The sequence below is a fragment of the Aotus nancymaae genome, unplaced genomic scaffold (genome assembly GCF_030222135.1).
Source record: "Aotus nancymaae isolate 86718 unplaced genomic scaffold, 86718_ANA_hifiasm-v0.15.2.pri h1tg000040l, whole genome shotgun sequence".
NCBI classification, from domain to species: Eukaryota; Metazoa; Chordata; class Mammalia; order Primates; family Aotidae; genus Aotus; species Aotus nancymaae.
In genome coordinates, this window is record NW_026988454.1 from 78,759,287 (window position 1) to 78,772,817 (window position 13,531).

At 41.7% G+C, this 13,531-nt stretch overlaps 1 long non-coding RNA gene across 1 annotated transcript in view; it reads right to left on the reverse strand.

The window, feature by feature from the left end:
- Positions 1–11,627, reverse strand: part of LOC105711490 (uncharacterized) — a 132,239-nt gene extending 120,612 nt beyond the window's left edge. The window contains exons 1-3 of the long non-coding RNA XR_001106017.1: positions 11,520–11,627; positions 11,230–11,381; positions 8,201–8,202 (exon numbers count right to left, since the gene is read on the reverse strand). This is a non-coding gene — a long non-coding RNA (uncharacterized LOC105711490). The remainder of the gene's footprint in view (positions 1–8,200; positions 8,203–11,229; positions 11,382–11,519) is intronic.
- Between the last annotated feature and the right edge of the window lie 1,904 nt (positions 11,628–13,531).

Below are 13,531 nucleotides of genomic sequence, written 5' to 3' on the forward strand. Positions count from 1 at the left end.
GCTCAAAAAAGTTAGATGCCTGTTTAAGGTCACTCAGCCAGTTAGTCAGAGATGGACTTCAGTCTAGAACTGTCCCTCTGCAAAATTCCTGCTCTTGTTTCTCCATTAATGAGTGAATGAATGGGGGTTAATGATATCTGTGAGATGAGTCATCCCCAGTCCCCCAGGTGCTACTAACACTGCTTCCCAACCCTGGCCTGGGGTTTGCAGGGCCTTTTTAATTCACTGGATAGTCCCTAACAGGGCTGGCATTAACCCAAAGACCCAGAGAAGTGGCCTTGGCATTCGTTTGTGAGATAGTCTCTCCGCTCACATAACCCCCAGGGCAAAAGTGAATGCCACTGCATTAATCATGCCTCCTTTGTCCTTAAACATGACCACACCCACAAGGGCTAAGCAGGCTCCTGAACTCACGCAAGCTTGTTCCTTAGGATGTTTTCCCCGTCATCTGCCTGACAAATGCCTGCTCATCCTTCGGGATGCCTTCCTCAGCTCCCTCAGGCAGAGCTACTCACTCACTCTTCAGCTACTGAAGATTGAGTAGAGACTAGGCATGGTGAGGTCTGAAGTAATCAAGAGTCTCTACCCTTCAGGAACAGCAAGCCAAACAGGGAAGAAAAGAGGCCAGCTGCGGTGGCTCACACCTGTAATCTCAGCACTTTGAGAGGCTGAGGTGGGTAGATCACTTGAGGTCAGAAGTTCAAGACCAGCATGGCCAACATGGTGAAACATTTTCTCTCCTAAAAATACAAAAATTAGCCAGGCATGGTGGCACACGCCTGTGATCCCAGCTACTCAGGAGGCTGAGGCAGGAGAATCGCTTGAACCCAGGAGGCGGGGTTGCAGTGAGCTGAGATCAAGCCATTGCACTCCAGCCTGAACAACAGAACGACTTTGCCTCAAAACAAATTTTTTTTTAATTTTAAAGATAAAAAATATATAGATTTACATCCCTTTTAAATAAGAGAGTTTATTGGAAAAATACATGGAAATCTCCTAGGACTCTAAATTGGGCAACACAGCCAGGCCTCAAGAGAGACAAGAACCAGGTACAAAAACTAGGAACCAAAGCCTACTTTTTTTCTCTCTCTCCACATGTTCTCTCCTCTCTGCTGCTCTCTGCACTTCTCTCTCTTCTCTCTCACTCTCAAAATACTAGCATCCTCTCTTCACTTGTACATACATGAGCCAAACATAGCTGCCCACATCTGATTTGTTTTTCCAAAACAAACAAAAAATTCTAGTGATAACAATGAAATTTTTTGACATTTTTTGCAAATCCCTTTAGTGGCTTGCTTAATAAATAACAATTTACTTCCTATATCTGCTTCTGCATTCAATCTGTTGTGATATATTATTTTGGTTGAAGTATATAAAGAAAATGTAGTTTCACAGAGACATGTAGCTTAAAAAGAGTAAAGTATTTTAAAAGACTTTTCACATAGTTATGGATAATCTTTGATAATACACCAAAACTCAACATGTGGTAGTTTCTTAAAGTTTAATTGCAATGTGGACTCTGAATTTGTATGAAAGATATTGTTTGAGCCAGGCACGGTGGTTCATGCCTATAATCCCAGCACTTTGGGAGGCCAAGGCAGGTGGATCACTTGAGGTCAGGAGTTCAAGACCAGCCTTACCAACATGGTGAAATCCTGTATCTACTAAAAAAAAAAAAAAAAAAAAAATACAAAATTAGCTGGGTGTGCTGGTGCATGCTTGTAATCCCAGCTACTTGGGAGGCCGAGGCAGGAAAATTGCTTGAACCTGGGAGGCAGAGGTTGCAGTGAGCCAAGATCATACCATTGCACTCCAGCCTGGGCAACAAGAGCAAAACTCAGTCTCAAAAATAAATAAATAAATAAATAAAAATACAAATAAAAGAAATTGTCTGGCTGGGTGTGGTGGCTCACGCCTGTAATTCCAGCACTTTGGGAGGTCAAGATGGGTGGATCACGAGGTCAAGAGATGGAGACCATCCTGGCCAACATGGTGAAACCCTGTATCTATTAAAAAAAAAAAAAAGAAAAAAGAAAAGAAATTGTCTTACCATAACATTAAAATCCATTAGTCTGTCTTGCATTTTGATTAGATCTTTAACCTGTACATTTGTCATTGTAAAATATTGGTTCACTGAGTTATACATCTTATCTTCCTAATGCTGACACATTTTATACAAATATATATTTTAAATCTCATTTGTTGATATCACCACTGATCCCATCAGAAAAGTCTTTAAGTATTGAAAAGCAATCAAGCTCACACTGACAGATACAAGTTTTACAAAATTCTAGCTTTCATTTGGAAACTCAGATTCTAACATTGGCACACACACACAAAAAAAATGTAGTTGGTTTTCTTGAAGTGACAGGATAACTTGGTTCATTTTAAAGAAAATGTCTGCCAAATACCTGGGTTTGAGAAATCATAGTTTGTACAGTCAAGTAATAATGGTACTCCTTGAAGAAAAGCCATTTGCTTTAGTTCACAACTGAAGCAATCACATAAGTGATTTTCCCAGACAATTGCCTACTTCAGCATACAGTAGACATGCTGTATGCATTTTTTCCATTTCATCACACAGAATGTGGAAAAGACAAGTACCCAAAAGTCAAGTTTTAATGAAATTAATTCTTTTTACTGCTTCATCAAGGACATTAAGTAACACTGGCTTTTGCTTTTCTTTTTTCCTTATTTTTTCCTGCTGTGAGTGCATGGTAGTGAGGAATGTAACAACTACAGTAAGTGCTATTGCCTTGATTCGTGCTAAGATGCCAGCAGTATTCCCCATCACTGCTGTTATTCCATATGTGAAAAAGTACTCTTTTAAAAAAAGGCAAATATCCTCTTAGCATTGTTATCAAAATAGTTTTGACTTCTTAGACCCCATGAAAGAGTCTCGGGATTCCCAGGGGTCCATGGACCACATTTTGAGAACTGGAATTCTAAACCTTTCAAATTCAAGTTTCTGCTTTTTCTTTTTTTTTTTTTTTTTTGAGATGAAGTTTTGCTCTTGTTACCCAGGCTGGAGTACAATGGCACGATCTCAGCTCACTGCAACCTCCGCCTCCTGTGTTCAATTGATTCTTCTGCCTCAGCCTCCTGAGTAGCTGGGATTACAGGCATGCACCACCACACCTGGCTAGTTTTGTATTTTTAGTAGAGACGGGGTTTCTCCATGTTGGTCAGGCTGGTCTCAAACTCCCGACCTCCAGTGATCCACCTGCCTCAGCCTCCCAAAGTGCTGGGATCATAGGCATGAGCCACCGCACCCAGTCTATTTCTGTTTTCTTTAAGACAGTGCCTTGCTCTGTTGGTGCAATCCTGGCTCACTGCAGCCTCGACCTTCTGGGCTCAAGCGATCCTTTCACCTCAGCCTCCCGAGTAGCTGGGACTACAGGTGCACACCACTGTTATCTAGCTAATTTTTTATTTTTTATTTTTGTAGAGACATGGTCTCACTATGTTGCCCAAGTTGGACAATTTAAGTGATTAATAAACTCCCTTGGTCCCAATTTCCATACCCAGATAGAAAAAAGTTACATGCCCCAGCTTGGGTTAGGTGTCTGCCCCAGCCCTCAGTGTGGATAGGTGTGTGATCATGTGGCCCACTGTCCACTTAACAAGGATTATGGAACCAGACAGTTGGCAAAGGAGTGAACAAATCTGGCAGAGCTGAGATTCAGAATAGGGTGGGATTAAGCACCTCCACAAGCTTAAAAAAGAGTTGAAATAGCCAGGGAATTCAGCAGAGTATATCTTGCAACCTCACCAGAATACTATTGATAACTGAAGTGTGTACAGTTTTACAGATTCCAAAATGCTTTCACACACATCACCTCATTTAATCCTCCCAATAGCCTGTGACATAAGCATCATTCCTACCACTCTACAAATATAGAAACAAAAGCTTAGGCTGGGCACAGTGGCTCACAGCTGTAATCCCAGCACTTTGGGAGGCCAAGACAGGCAGATCACCTGAGTCAGGAGTTCAAAACCAGCCTGGCCAACATGGCGAAACCCTGTCTCTACCAAAAATACAAAACTTAGCCAGGCGTGGTGGCACATGCCTGTAATCCTAGCTACTCAGGGAGACTGAAGCACGAGAATCGCTTGAACCCGGGAGGCGGAGGTTGCAATGAGCTAAGATCATGCCACTGCATTCCAGCCTGGGCAACCGAGCAAGACTCCAGCTCAAAAAAAAAGTTTTAATTAAAAAGAGAAAAAAGAAACAAAAGCTTAAAGAGATCAAGTTACTTGCACAGAACATGCAGTAAAGACATGACAGAAATTAGATCTTTGGACCAGGCACAGTGGCTCATGCCTGTAATCCCAGCACTTTGGGAGGCCAAGGCAAGCTGATCACCTGAGGTCAGGAGTTTGAGACCAGCCTGACCAACATGGTGAAACCCCATCTCTACCAAAAATAACAAAACAAAACAAACAAACAAAATAAAAAGTAGCCGAGTGTGGTGGCAGCACCTGTAATCCCAGCTACCTCAGAAGGCTGAGGCAGGAAAATTACTTGAACCCAGGAGGCAGAGGTTGCAGTAAACTGAGACTGTGCCATTGCACTCTACCCTGGGCAGCAAGAGTGAAACTCTGTCTCAAAAAAAAAAAAAAAAAGAAATGAGATCTTTGGACTTTAAGGGCTCATTCACCTCCAGCATAGCTGCCTGCCAAGCTGCAGAAATTACACTCTAGGTGATCAACAGGTGCTCAAGAATTTGGAACAAGCATCTTATACCTGGGATGAGGGTGGGGGTAAAAGAAGAAACACACCAGGCGTGGTGGCTCACGCCTGTAATCCAAGCACTTTGGAGGCCAAGGCGGGCAGATCACCTGAGGTCAGGAGTTCAAAACCAGCCTGACCAACATGGTGAAACTCCGTCTTAAAAAAAAAAAAAAAAGAAGAAGAAGAAGAAGAAGAAGAAACACTTAGGGCTCCCTGCCTAGAAGTTTAAAGTTCAGAAAAGGAAATGGATCCAGAGAGTCAGAGATTCCCCACTTTCCTGAATTCTGAACAGTTGGGTGCAGTGAAGACCCTGTGGTCTAACTCCTGTTAGATCAGTCCATCAACTCTCACAGGAAGAGGAGCCTTCATTCCACACCATTGACACTACCAGTAAAGTGCAACTTTATGTGGGAAGCGAATACTGCTTTTGAAGAATAAAGTGTGAAAGTGTTATTTTTTCTATTAACGATCCAATGTGAATTATTGTGCTCAGACTAGGAACTAAAGCATAGACTTTCTTACATTATAAACATTGTTTTTCTACAGTAGACCAGCTGGAGGACCTCCCACATGAGAAAGAAATGTCCAGTCTAAACAGAGAGGCATCCATTTAGGGAGCCTGGCTTTGAACCTTTCCCTGACACAATCCAGTTTCCCTAAACCCTTTCACGCAGTATGGGTTTCTAGAATATTATTCCAAGGGTGTTGAGCCAAGAGGAAATGAAGATTAAAGTTAAGAAGGAAACCAACAGTTTGCTTTTAAAATATACAAGCAAAGTCTGGCTTTTCATAAGAGATCCAGGCTCTGAGTTCCAAAGCAAATCCAGTGAAATACCATCATGGAAGGGAATTGATAATTTCCCAGAGTTAGGGGATCCAATATGGGGGTCATTAGCAACTTGTGAATGTTGAGATCTGAAATGTAGCTAGTCCAAATTGAGATTACACTGTACATGGAAGATACACATCAAATTTCGAAGACAGTACAAAAACAATGTCAAATACCTTGTTAATAGTTTTATATTGATTACACGTTGAAATAATATTTGAGATATATTGCGTTAAAGAAAATGTATTATTCAAGTCAAGTTCACCTATTTCATTTACATTTTTAACGTGGCTGCTATATAATTTAAAATTCTATATGTGTCTCACATTGTATTTCTGTCAACAGCACTTACCTACAGGGGTCAGCTACACAGCCCTGCTAACCCCACCACATTCAGCTCTTCCTCATTTTTATTCAGAACCACATCATTTTGTTTTCTCTTTAATTTTTAAATTCCTACTTACATTTTGATAAAAAAATAATTCTGAAGGGCAACTCAGATAAATCCAGGCAAATTGTGATGATAAAAAAATTAGAAGAGGAAAAAGAAAAGATCCAAAGCCCAAGATCTCTTGGTTTCCTGAGAAAAACGAACAAAACAAAAAAACCCTGCTCATCTGTCATCTATTTCTTTATCACGAGAGGGATGTACTTACTCTACATAACAAATTGCTGTCCCTCCTAGAGAATAAATAATGTAATCATGATAGATTAGTTCCTATTTGACATTCATTAAAAATGAGTATGTTGAATTTAAGATCTCCCATCACATATTAGCAGATGCTCAAAAAGCTAGAACAAACTACCAGTTAAATGCTATGACTTTGTGAAAATAAATCTCAGTAAGTTCTTACCCAGGAAGTTAAACTACTGGGTCCAGGGAGAACAGAAGGGAGAGGAGGTGGGAGTTGTGATGGGAAGCTTTCAGTTGCTGTACAACTACTCAGTCACATTCAAATATTTTAGAAAAGCTAAATGGTATTTGGGAGGTTGAGAGGACTTTTATGTTTTTGCCTCTAGCCTTAAACAAATCTTTGCTTCAGCAGACTTGAAGGTTAGGATAAAGGTTAACAAAAAACAAGACTAATCATTTGGTGACACTAGCTGGACTCCAGAGCAATACCATAGAAAGCCAAGGGTTGAGGAGGTGCAGGGCAGTGGCAAAACTTGTAATTCTCTACAGGATCATGATTGCACCTCCCAGGTTCCTACTGTCTCAAAGATGACCTTCGTCACGGCTCCCAGGAGTGACTCACTGCTTTCCACTGGACCTCTCCATGCTCATCAGAGGCTTAATACTCACTTTATTGAACAAAGCAGGAAAACAAGAATCCAGATGGAAGTTCAAATCTTTATTAACCAATCATCCCAGTCTTGCTTTTACCCATCCTTCATCCCGTACCTGGAGAGGATTCCTCCTTTTTTTGTTTTTTTGTTTTTTTTATTTTTAAAAATTTCATGCCCAATTCCTGCAGAGGATTCCTCCTTCTTTATTGTTTCCTACTGCCTGCTGGGTTTGCTCAAGGTATGTGAATCGCTGTGCAGTTTTCCCACCTGGTCCATCTTTGGCAGCCTCTAGGTAGCATTTCCCAACACTACAACCCTTCCCCTCCTGCCTGTGCCTGTGATCCCTGCCCCATCCCTGGGCAACGACCTTAGTTTGCAAGTTACCGCAAGTGTATCGGCTGGAGTTTTGTTAGGATGTTTTGAAATGATGAAACCAATCCCTCCCCCAAGGAAACTGAATCAGCAAAGACTATTACAAATGTCCCACATTTTACAATCATGGGAAAGGGAAATTAGAGTTGAGATTCATTCAGAAGATTCCACTTGTCAGTATTACGCAACTGATTCTAAAACATTTTAAAGAACCCATTAGAAAAATAAAAATACTCCTTAAATTTAAATGGATATGTGCTACAAAAATACTTAAATCTGTACAAACACAAATTTTAGCACCTAATCACATACCTTCAAAGTATGCTGAAAAATGTATATAATTATTCTTAACTCACACTGCCATAAGGAAGTATTAACAATCTTTCTACATGTTTCAAATGGAGAAACTTCGTCACAGTAAGGTTTTACAAAGTGTTCAAAGGCACAGAGAACTAGTACAAGTCAGCTAGGGTTGCTCACTGAGGACCAACACCAGACAAAAGATTATGGAGGCAAAAAAAAAAGAAAAAAGAAAAAAAGAGGATCGGGGGATATGCGGTAAAAAGAAGGAAATCGTCCTGAAACCTAAACTGTTCCCTGGATATGAATATAAGCCTAAAGCTTTCTTTTACAGAAGGCTCATCCTTGAAATAATTGCAAACAGTATATTCCTACAAATTGGACCAGTGGGTTCTAGAAGACAATCTTTCTTGCCTGAGAATACCCTATCTTAGCCCACATTGTCTTTTGCAGAGCTTTCTTTCCTTCATCCAAAACATTTTTCTCTTTTCGCAGTTCTTTACTTGAATAGCTGTGGGAGACATTATAGGCTGGTAGCTAAGAACAGAAGTAAGAATCAGAAAACAGCGGGCTCAAAACCTGGCTCCACTGCTTACTAGCCATGCTGAATGTGGAAAAATTCCTAACCTTCTAAAACTGCTCCTTTATCTACAAAATGGGGTGATAATGATATCTACTTCTTAGTATTGCTCAAATGATAGAACAACATAATATTCATAAAATGTTTAGCATGATCCCTGACCTGTTCTCAATAAATGGTAATAATTACCATAATTCTGTCTTAAAACAAGAAATTCCAGCTTCTCAGACAACAAGGAGAGCAGCCAAAACATACACTGAAAAGTTTTAAGGGATTTTAAGAAATTCTGCCGGGTGCGGTGGCTCACGCCTGTAATCCAGCACTTTGGGAGGCCCAGGCAGGTGGATCACCTGAGGTCAGGAGTCTGAGACCAGCCTGACCAATATGGTGAAACCCCATCTCTAATAAAAATACAAAAATTAGCCAGGCATGCTGACAGGCATTTGTAGCCCCAGCTACTTGGGAGGCTGAGGCAGGAGAATCACTTGAACCCAGGAGGCAGAGGTTGCAGTGAGCAGAGACTGCGCTACTGCACTCCAGCCTAGGCAACAGAGTGAGAGTCCATTTCAAAAAAAAAAAAGAACATCAATTTGGTTACCAATAAGGGCATGGATAGAACATGGCATTGATTAGTGGCCACAGCAGGCTTGCATGATTTTACCTCTGACTTAAGACAAGGCCCACCACAAGCCTGTTTCTCAAGGGCAGGCCCCTTAAAACATGACAGAGAGCAGAATAGGCTGGAGGGTCTTTAAGAGAGGAAAGAAGAGGCTCTATAGAGCATGCCCAGTTTTTCCTTCCAGGGATGGAGAAAGGCCAAGAGTGTAACTCTACCTGAAGTTCTTCCACAGGGAAAGATAAAGAGTGGAGAGAATGTTCTCACCCTGTCGCATCTCCAGTGAGAAAATATTTTCTCATTGGGATTGCTCTACAAAAATGCCTTGACTCCCCTGTCCTGCTAAGACATCTTCTTGCCCTAGTGTTCTTTTCTTGTCTCTTCTTCTACTCCGTAGTATGATTCTCCAGGTTTGTTCAGGTTCAGATCAACACACCCATATTCTGCTCCTTGAATTCTGTCCTGATATGGCAATAACATACAAAGATACTCATTTGCCTAGGCTTTAATTTTGATAGTCCTTTGCTCCGCACAAGTATGCCCTCACAACGAAACCCAATTCAGAAGAATACAATAACAGTAAGAATATACCAAAAAGCCAGGAACCTGGAAAATACAGTATTCAGTCATCCAATCATTCCTGAGTACCCAATATGTGCATTTAGGGTGCTGTGAATGTGGCTGTGAATAAGACAAAATCCTGCCTTTTTCCTATGGGTCTTCTACTTGATGAGGGAGAAACAGCAACAGCAGCCCAAAGAGGCTTATCTTCACATGCATGGAATAACCAAAGACCTGAGGTCCCTCCCACCTCTTCCACTAACTGCCTGTGTGACAAAGTTTCTCTAGGCCTTCATCAAATAAGGGGATAAAATTAGAAATAGAGGCTGCTGATTCGAAGTTCTCAAAGCTTTCCCTCTTCCTTGGGTCTTCCCAAGGAGAGTCTCTTCCAGACAGTGGTGAAATCAAGCACAGACATAGCTCACTTAGCAGCTATCCTAGACAGACACCGTTGGGAAACAAAGAAATCCACAAGTCAGATGCCACTTTTATTTTAGACAAAATTCCTTCAAGTTCAGTGATCCTTTTTCTAAAGCCAAAGCAGATGATGCAGCAATGAAAGAGGAAACCATAGATGCAAGGACAGAAGGAAGAAGTGAAAAACCATAATGGAAATGTCTGACTTAAATATTTCTGTAAAATCTCTCCATGTAGAGGAGAAACAAGAGGGGAAAGACACGTATTCTAGAAAATTAAAATTAGAAACATTTGGTGCTTTAAGGAGTAAATGTCTCTATTCTGGAATATTAATCTGTATTCCCGCATATGCAATTAACCCACTGAATTTGCAGTTGATTTCTTTCCCAGAAGTTATAAGCTCAAATGCTTCATGAGTCAAACAAGTAACAAATATGAAAAGTGTCTGGGGTTTCAAACTCAAAACACAATAAAACCTCAAACTCAAAGCTGTTTTAAAATTGTGTAGGTCAGATTTGTGACCCCTATCATTTTTTTCCTTTTTTGAGACAGAGTTTCGCTCTTGTTGCCCAAGCTGGAGTGCAATAACTGGGTTCGAGTGATTCTCCTGCCTCAGCCTCCTGAGTAGCTGGGATTACAGGTTAGCATCACCATGCCTGGCTGATTTTTTGTATTTTTAGTAAAAATGGAGTTTCACCATGTTAACCAGGATGGTGTCGAACTCCTGACCTCAGGTGATCCACCCGCCTCGGCCTCCCAAAGTACTGGGATTACAGGTGTGAGCCACTGTGCCCAGCCTTGTGACCCCTCTTAATCAATGTTTAGGGGAGAGAAAGGTACCCCCAAACATGCAGTAAGGTCACCCTCTGAGACTGACCCTAGTAGGAATCAACACATAACAGATGAGATGAACCATTAATAGAAATCACCTGTCCTGTAATTGGTCCGTAAATGTATGGTTGAGAAGATCCATTCTCTCTAGTCTTAGTCTTGGTAACTAGGGTAAAGTCTCAGGGAAATAAGGCTGATTGAAATTAACAAGGCAGGAAGGGAAGTTGCTGGGTTGCCTTTCCTACAGCCAGTCCTTTCCTGTTCTTCACAGAACCCAGCTCCAATAAGAGGCTATGAAAATGCTGGATACTGCCATTCATAGCCTCTCTTGCAGCTAGGAGTAAAAAGGTGATACTGTTCTAGCCAAGAAAACATGAGGGGAAATCTGCAGACAGACATCTGGAAAATGTTTTCTCTTTGATAATAATAACAACCACAAGAAGAATGTTTATTCCTTTGCTGGGCACGGAGACTAAGGGGGAAATGGAGACTCTTCAAAGCAAGCACAGGCAAAAACCGCATAATTTGAACTTAAAAGGGTTGATATTACAAATCTATGTTTACTCTTGGAGGATGCCTTATAGATCAAAGGTTGTATCTAACTCTTCAGACATTCCAAATCTAACACTATAGGAAATTTAAAAATCATGAAACCAGGTTTGGAAAAAATAAAAATTCCAAGAGAAAGCCATCACGCTCACTCAGAAAAGAGTTGACAGTGAAGAGCTTGCTCTGGGAAACTGAAGATCCCCAAAGAGGCCTAGAGCAATCCTTATGGAGATACTCCAGCTGAATTAGATATCCTGTTTACAGCAAATATCATGATGGATTTCGCAACTGCAGTTGGTGATCTCTGTCAAAGAAAGTATTAGGTCAAAGCAAAATATAATAAAATTTTAACCACTTCTTCAGCCTTCTCCACAAACAGCAACAGACCATTCTGACATAAGAGTCAACTGTTATTTGCCTCTTTAGATCCTCTCTGCCTTACCTTTCTCTGTGGCCTCTGACCTCTTGTTCCAGCTTAGCCCGTACTGTGGCAGCCAACTCGGTGTAAATTTCAACCAGCCTTACTTAGTGCGTGCCAAAAGCACCTCACTCCATGCACACCACACCCCTGACACCCTGTCCTGCAGCTTTCCTGTTGATGCTGGGTATGAGACCCCATAGAACAAGCAGTTCCTGCATATGTACTTTCCAGGAGTACAGGGGGATTAACACTCACTGGGAAGATTCTTTGACCAAAGAGAAACAGGAGCCAGCAAATAATTCTCCCTTTAACACATCGTAGGACTGTCCCGAGAAGCAATCATATATATCTCTTTCAATAACAGTTTCCCAAGATCAAGGGATCAGTTGCTCTTAATAGCCATCCTCCAATTGCATTTCCCTCCTTCCCTGCCTCACTCTACTTTTCCCTTATTCCTGATCCCTGCTAGGGAATTGCACTCCCTAATAAATTATAGTACACAAGCCTTGGCCTCAGGCACTGCTTTCCAAGCAACAAAAGCTCAGAATATATTCATTTTCTTATTGCTGTGTAACACATGACCACAAACTTTGTTGCTGAAAACAATCCCTGTGTATTAATCAGGTGACAATTCTGTAGGTCAGTCTACCCCAGTGCAGTTGGGTTTATAGCTTAGGTTCATATAAGACTGAAATCAAGGTGTAGGCTGAGTTGTGTTCTCATCAGGAGTTCAGAATCCTCTTCCAAGCTCACCTGGTTTGGGTAGAATTCGATACCTTGCAGTTATAAGGTAGAGGTTCCCATTTCCTTGCTGGCTGTCAGCTGGGGCCTGTTCTCAGCCCCTAGAGGCTACCTGCATTCTTTGTCACATGACCCCCTCCATCTTCACAGCCAGCGCCAGCAATGGCACATTGAATCATTCTTGTGCTTCAGATTGCTCTTACCTCAGCCGGGCATGGTGGCTCATGCCTGTAATCCCAGCACTTTGAGAGCCCGAGGTGGGTGGATCGTCTGAGGTCAGAAGATCGAGACCAGCTTGGCCAACATAGTGAAACCCTGTCTGTACAAAAAAAAAAAAATACAAAAAATTAGGCAGGCATGATGATGGACACCTGTAATCCCAGCTACCCAGGAGGCTGAGGCAGGAGAATCTCTTGGACCCGGGAGATGGAGATTACAGTGAGCAGAGATTACACCATTGCACTCCAGCCCAGGCAACAAGAGTGAAGCTCCATCTCAAAAAAACAAAACAAAACAAATCTCTCTTACCTCTCAGTGTCTGACCCCTAGACCCAGATTTAAATGACTGACATGATCAGTTCAGGCCCACCTGGATAATCACCCTATCTTAAGGTCCACTGACTTGGAATCTTAATCATATTAACAAAATCCCTTTGGCCATATAATGTAACATACACATTCCACCCTCACACTTGAAGGGAAGAGGATTATACAAAAGCAAGAGTCATTGGGGAATCATCTTAGAATCCTGCCTATCACTCAGACAGTTGGTACCAAGAGGTGACCCTAGAGAGCAGACCTTTAGGATGAGATTTTGCTGCTAGATTACTCAGAGATCGGAAAGCAATAGAGTTTCCAGCATTGGTGGTAAGTGGGGTGGAAACTCCTAGATGCAATGATATCGCAAGTACTGTCTTTCACCTGAAATTAATTAAGTGGAGCTAGAAGGTGAGGCAATGAGATATGCAATGGCTATGATACTTGAAAAGTATGGGAGCAGTTATGTCTAAAAATTGTGGAATGGCCTTACTGCTATTAATAGAATCAAAAGCCTTGAAAAAAGAAAATGATAGCCGGGCGCAGTGGCTCACACCTGTAATCCCAGCACTTTGGGAGGCTGAGGCGGGCAGATCACGAGGTCAAGAGATTGAGACCATCATGGCCAACAGGATAATTAAATAAAATAAAAATTAGCTGGGTGTGGTGGCACATGTCTGTAGTCCCAGCTACTCGGGAGGCTGAGGCAGGAGAATTGCTTGAACCCGGGAGGTGGAGGTTGCAGTGAGCCGAGA